Here is a 5,256-nt window from a genome sequence, read left to right as displayed (position 1 = left end):
TGAAGGCTGCTGTTGTTTTTATTTCTGGGATGTTTCTCCAACCCGGGCTTCTCTTCTTGTGCTCTAAGACACAAATTTGCAATCATATGTTTGTAGGCTATCTCACATAGATGTCCTATAGCTATCACCAACACAAATAAAGAACAAATTTATCTCCTTCAGCTCACAGACTAGCCCTCCCTCTGTGTTTCCCATCTCCGTTAACAGAGAACCATCACACCATTGACATGTCGATGCTTAGGAGGCATCTTTCCTCTTTCTGTTTTACTTTCCATCATATCTAGTTAGGCTAACAAGTTTTACAAATTTGATTTCTAAAATGTTTTTCAGTTCAGTTCTCTCCTTCCAAAAGGGACTTTGGATTCTGACAGTAGTGCCTACCCCAAGTGTTGTTGTGAGAATTATATGGTATAGGGTATAGATATTGCCTAGCAGAGTGCTTTGGATATAATAGGTCTTCAGTTGCTCTTAGTTCTCTTCCCTCTCCACTGCCTTAAATTAGACCCATGCTTACTTTGATATAATACCAAGTCTGTTGGCTGCTAATATTTTCAACTTCCAATTAGAACTTTTCTTTCCCCTCCCATCCATTTCTCCTTCCCTCACTACTTTCCTTTCCCATTTTTGTTTTAAAAAGGGTTTATGTCTACTCACCTCTTTATACTCCTCCTTCTCCCAGATAGCAGTTACGTTCAGAAATATTCCTTACAAGGTCACTCAAGTAGATTGAATTGTTGTTCTCAATGCTCTGCTTTCTTCCTAAATTAGAGCTATGCCCCTGTGCTCTTTGCCAAGGTTTCTGCATTGTATTCTGCTGCTGGCTGGAGTAAGTTCTCCATCCCATTGATGTTGTCCATGTACTTGCTTGGACAATGGAATAAGTGGAAGTGTCAGTGTGGCATAGATCGGGTCTCTGTGCTACTCTGATCTATTCATCCTTTTGTATTCTTAGGCTCTTCCACAAGAATAACAAGTGCTGAGTAGTTGCATAACTGCTGGCCCAGAAGAAAGATGAAGACTTACGGGGCAAACCTAAATCTAATCCAAAGCTTGGAGTCTACCCTAGTTCAATGAAGATCAGGCATGAAATATCTTTCTATTTCTTTGTGTTACCTTCACTTTCTTTCAACAATGTCTTATAGTTTTTACCGAACAGATCTTTTACTCCTCGGTTAAATTTATTCCTAGGGATTTTATTCTTTTTGTTGTGATTGTGAATGAAATTGCTTTCTTAATTAATTTTTGTCATGAATGTATAGAAACAAGAGCTTTTTTTATTGTTTGTACCCTGCAACTTTATTGTATTTGTTTATTATTTCTAATAATTTTTTTGTTGGAGTCTTTAGGGTTTTGTATATATAAAGTCATGCCATCCACAAGTATTGACAGTTTTACTTCTTATTTGCCAATCTGAATGCCTTTTATTTTTTTCTCTTGTCTAATTACTCTGGTTAGGACTTCCAATACTAGGTTGGATAAAAATGGTAAGAGTGGGCATCCTGATCTTAGAGGAAAAGCTTTCAGTTTTTCATCATTGAGTATCTTAGCTGTGTGGAACAACAAATCATTTGTCCTATATAGCCTTTATTGTGTTGAGGTACTTTCCTTTTATAGTGATTTTATTGAGAGTTCTTATTTATCATAAATAGATATTGAATACTGTCAAATGCTTTGTCTGCATCTAGTGAAATTATTGTATACATTTAATCCTTCATTTCATTAACATGGCATATCACATTGATTGATTTGCAGTTATTGAACCATCCATGTACCCTGGAATAAATCCCATTTTATCTTGGTATATGATTCTTTTAATGTATTGTTGTATTCAGTTTACTAATATTTTGTTGAGGATTTTTGCATCTATGTCCATCAGCGATATTGGTCTGTAATTTTCTTCTTTGTGTTGTCCTTGTTTGGTTTTGGTATCATGGTAATGTTGGCCTCTCAACATGAGTTGGGAAGTATTCCCTCCTCTTTAATTTTTTTGGGAGAGTTTGAGAAGGTTAGGTATTAAATCTTCTTTGAACGCTTGGTAGAATTAAAATGCTCTATTCTTTAAACCACCATATTATAGAGGTCTGTATTTCAGTAGCTTAGCCTTTCATTTAATACAAACAGAATTGAAAACACGGTAATTTTATGTAGAACATTTAAAGGAAGGCCACATTTCTATTTGACAGTACATTGCATTATCTCTTGCTTTGCATAGCCACAAGTTTTCACATCCATTGCTGGTAAAGAAACCTTATTTTATTTAACTGTGTGTTGGCAACTTTCTGTTAACTACGTCATCATCCCTTTGTGACAGCTAAACACGGGATAAGAGGGAAAAGTACCTCAAAATTCAAACTTGTACACCTGGGTACATGGTGGTATTACCAGCTGATAAAGAAAAGAGCATGGACTGAGGTGGCATTAATAATTTTGAGACATGTGAAATTAATGATGCTGTGGAATATCATGTTACATTTGGGGGTAAGTCTGAGGAGTCATGTAACTTTGGGGATCATCAGCAGTACAAGTGGGAGTCTTGGCTCCTCCACTCATAAGCTGTGTGACATTGAGTAAATTACTCAACTATCCTAAGCATCCATTTTCTGAATAGTAATGTGAGAGACAAAAAGGATATTTACCTCTGAGTGTTGTCATGGGTAATCAATGAAATAATGAGAGTTTAGCAGAGTACATGGCACAGAGAAGCACTCAATAAATCTCAGTTTTTAACTTATTTTATCATAAGTGGGAACTGAAATCATAAATGAGGCTAAAGAGGGTAATTATATAGTATGAGAAAAGAAATGGCCTTAGGGTGAACCAACACTATCAATAAATAAGCAAAAGATAGGAATTATACCCAGCAGACCAAGAAAAGGAATGATCAAGATGAGAAGGGGAGGAAAGAGAGTTTCAAAGGGGGTATGATGAGCCATGAGGAAATGCTGTAGAGAGGTATAATGAGATGAGGAAGGAGAAGTGTTTTCAGGACCTGGCAAATTAATCACTGGGACTTAACTGGGAAGAGCTCAGAAGCTAGGCTGTGCTGGATTTAGGTGGGAGTTAGAGATGGGGAAGTAGCAAGTGTACTCTAAACTATTCTTTTCAGTTCATTCATATGGGAAGAGGAAGAGAAAGGGGAAGATGTTAGAAGGTATATGGTAAAGGCATGGAAGGGGTGCAAAATGAGGACTCAGCCTTGAAGAAGGTCAGAGATATAAAGGAATAAAAACCTAAGAATGTAACGGAGATTGGGGTGGGGTGGAAGGCTTTTTGCTTGTCTTTCTTGGAAATATAATGCAAGAGGCATAGTTGGCGTTAACTTTGGGGTTAGTAATCTTTCTGTGAAAACAGTTGTGAGGGTCCCGAAGCTGCCTGGCTTGGACTTGGTGATAACTGGATCCTTTTATGGGACCAGGTAGAGGTCCTTATGTGGGCAAAGACAGCCATCCATGTGGCATGCCACTCCCTAGATACAAACACACAAACCTATCATTTATGTAAACCTGTGCAGCAGCCCTGGCGTACCAGGCTCAGCTACTGAAACTTGCCTAGAAAGCTGCAATAACGTGGCTTCTCTTCATACTCCGGATGTATTTTATACTCTCAGACTCCCTGATGTGACTTTTGTGATAACAGATAGCTGATATTGTCGAGTACCTCCCTCTATTCCTGCTCCTTGTTCTAGCCTTTGCTGCTCTGTCCTGCTGCTACCCAAGACTTGGACTAACAGTAGCCCTGAAAATAAACCAGAACAATCAGTGCTAGCAGCCAGTGTGCCCCTGAATCCAAATGCAGGTCTATCCAGTAGTGCGAGGATCAAATCTCATATAGGCTTTGAGACCTCAGCTTAGACATCACTGTGCTATTTCAACAGTGGCTCTTAAAAGACTGATTGAACATAAAAGGGGAGGCAAATCCACTGACCACGGGTCCCCAGAAAGAAGTCTATCCAGCACCATCCAAGTGTTAGCGCAGTACAACTTTGCTGGGAGAGACGTGTCTGCAAAAAGGATAGGACTATTAGTGATAAGAACATCACCTAATAACCATATGAGACTTTCAAGACCCCAAAGCATTTTCGCATACATCATCTCACTTGTGAGGGGTTTCAGGTGACCTTGGGGATAATGTCCTTTGTGAAGTCTCAGACACTGGTTAGTCCATGTAATGATATCCTTTCTGAGGGAATTGAAAGGATTAGTACACTGTGACTATTGTTAACAAGCAAGGTGTGATAAGGTCTCTGTATTGGGTCTGTGCAGCAAGGGAGGGAGACAAGTAACATTTAAAAATCTGCTTCTTGAAGCCCCTTTGTTTAGAATCAGACTCTGTCATGGATACAATTTCTATGAAAGAATAGGGAGGAAACCTAAACCCTCTGAGGTACGTGAATTGTGTTTGGGTGTTGCTATGGACTTATAATTGCAGAAAGAAGTAACCTCTCTGTTCTTCCCCACCACGAACTGAGCCTCACTTGGGGTGCCTACAGGGTTCAGACAATTGAAAACTTCCATGCCTGGCCAGTGTGGTTCAGTGGTTGAGTGTCAATCTATGAACAGGAGGTCATGGTTCGATTCCAGGTCAGAAATCATGGTTGTGGGGTCGAACAACAAACAATGCATAGATAAGAAATGTTCTCAAGAGACATGGCGGTCAACTCTAGCAGCACAGGATAGTCAGGTAGTGAACAAAACAGACACTGGCCAGACTAACCTGGCCTCTAGTCATCAGGGAAGCGGGACCCTCTTCGATCAAAGGTTCTGGGCTCACCACAAGTTAAAGGAGTGAAGCTTCCCAAACAAACACGTTCTATAAATCATGATAGAAAAAAAATGACATCAACAACAGCAACTCCAAAACAATCTCTTTATGGCTTTGCAAGCTGGGTGAGCAGACTGCTAGCCAAGCACCGGTCTTTTCAGCTTCACCTGTGCACATAGACTAACTGCAGTCCATCACATCACCTGAGAATTGGCAGTTATCTGTCAAGTGAGATCTATGGGGATGTGGATGAAAAGACACATATACATGTGTCTTGGGCTTAAATGATTTTATTAAAGGATTTTACTGTACTTTCCCCTGAAGCTTTTGGTAAAGGGATACTTTTAAAAGGACATGTGTTTTGTTTTGTTGTTGCTTTTACCATCATCAACTGAGCTTCAATCGACTTGGGGTGCCTTTTAATTTTTATTTCTAAAATCCTTATTGAGATAATGTCGACCTGAATGTCCTTTCATAATTATCATTATTTGTTTT

The 5,256-nt window shown here is 39.3% G+C and overlaps 1 protein-coding gene across 1 annotated transcript in view; it reads right to left on the bottom strand.

Moving 5' to 3' along the window:
- The window catches only part of LOC102759493 (ankyrin repeat and sterile alpha motif domain-containing protein 1B), a 553,884-nt gene that overhangs the window by 5,103 nt on the left and 543,525 nt on the right, over positions 1 to 5,256 (bottom strand). The gene's annotated exons all lie outside the window — the stretch shown is intronic.

The sequence above is a fragment of the Myotis davidii genome, unplaced genomic scaffold (genome assembly GCF_000327345.1).
Source record: "Myotis davidii unplaced genomic scaffold, ASM32734v1 scaffold120, whole genome shotgun sequence".
In the NCBI taxonomy this organism is placed as follows: domain Eukaryota; kingdom Metazoa; phylum Chordata; class Mammalia; order Chiroptera; family Vespertilionidae; genus Myotis; species Myotis davidii.
The sequence above is the reverse complement of the archived record's forward strand: the minus strand, read 5'-3'. Positions and strand labels throughout refer to the sequence as shown.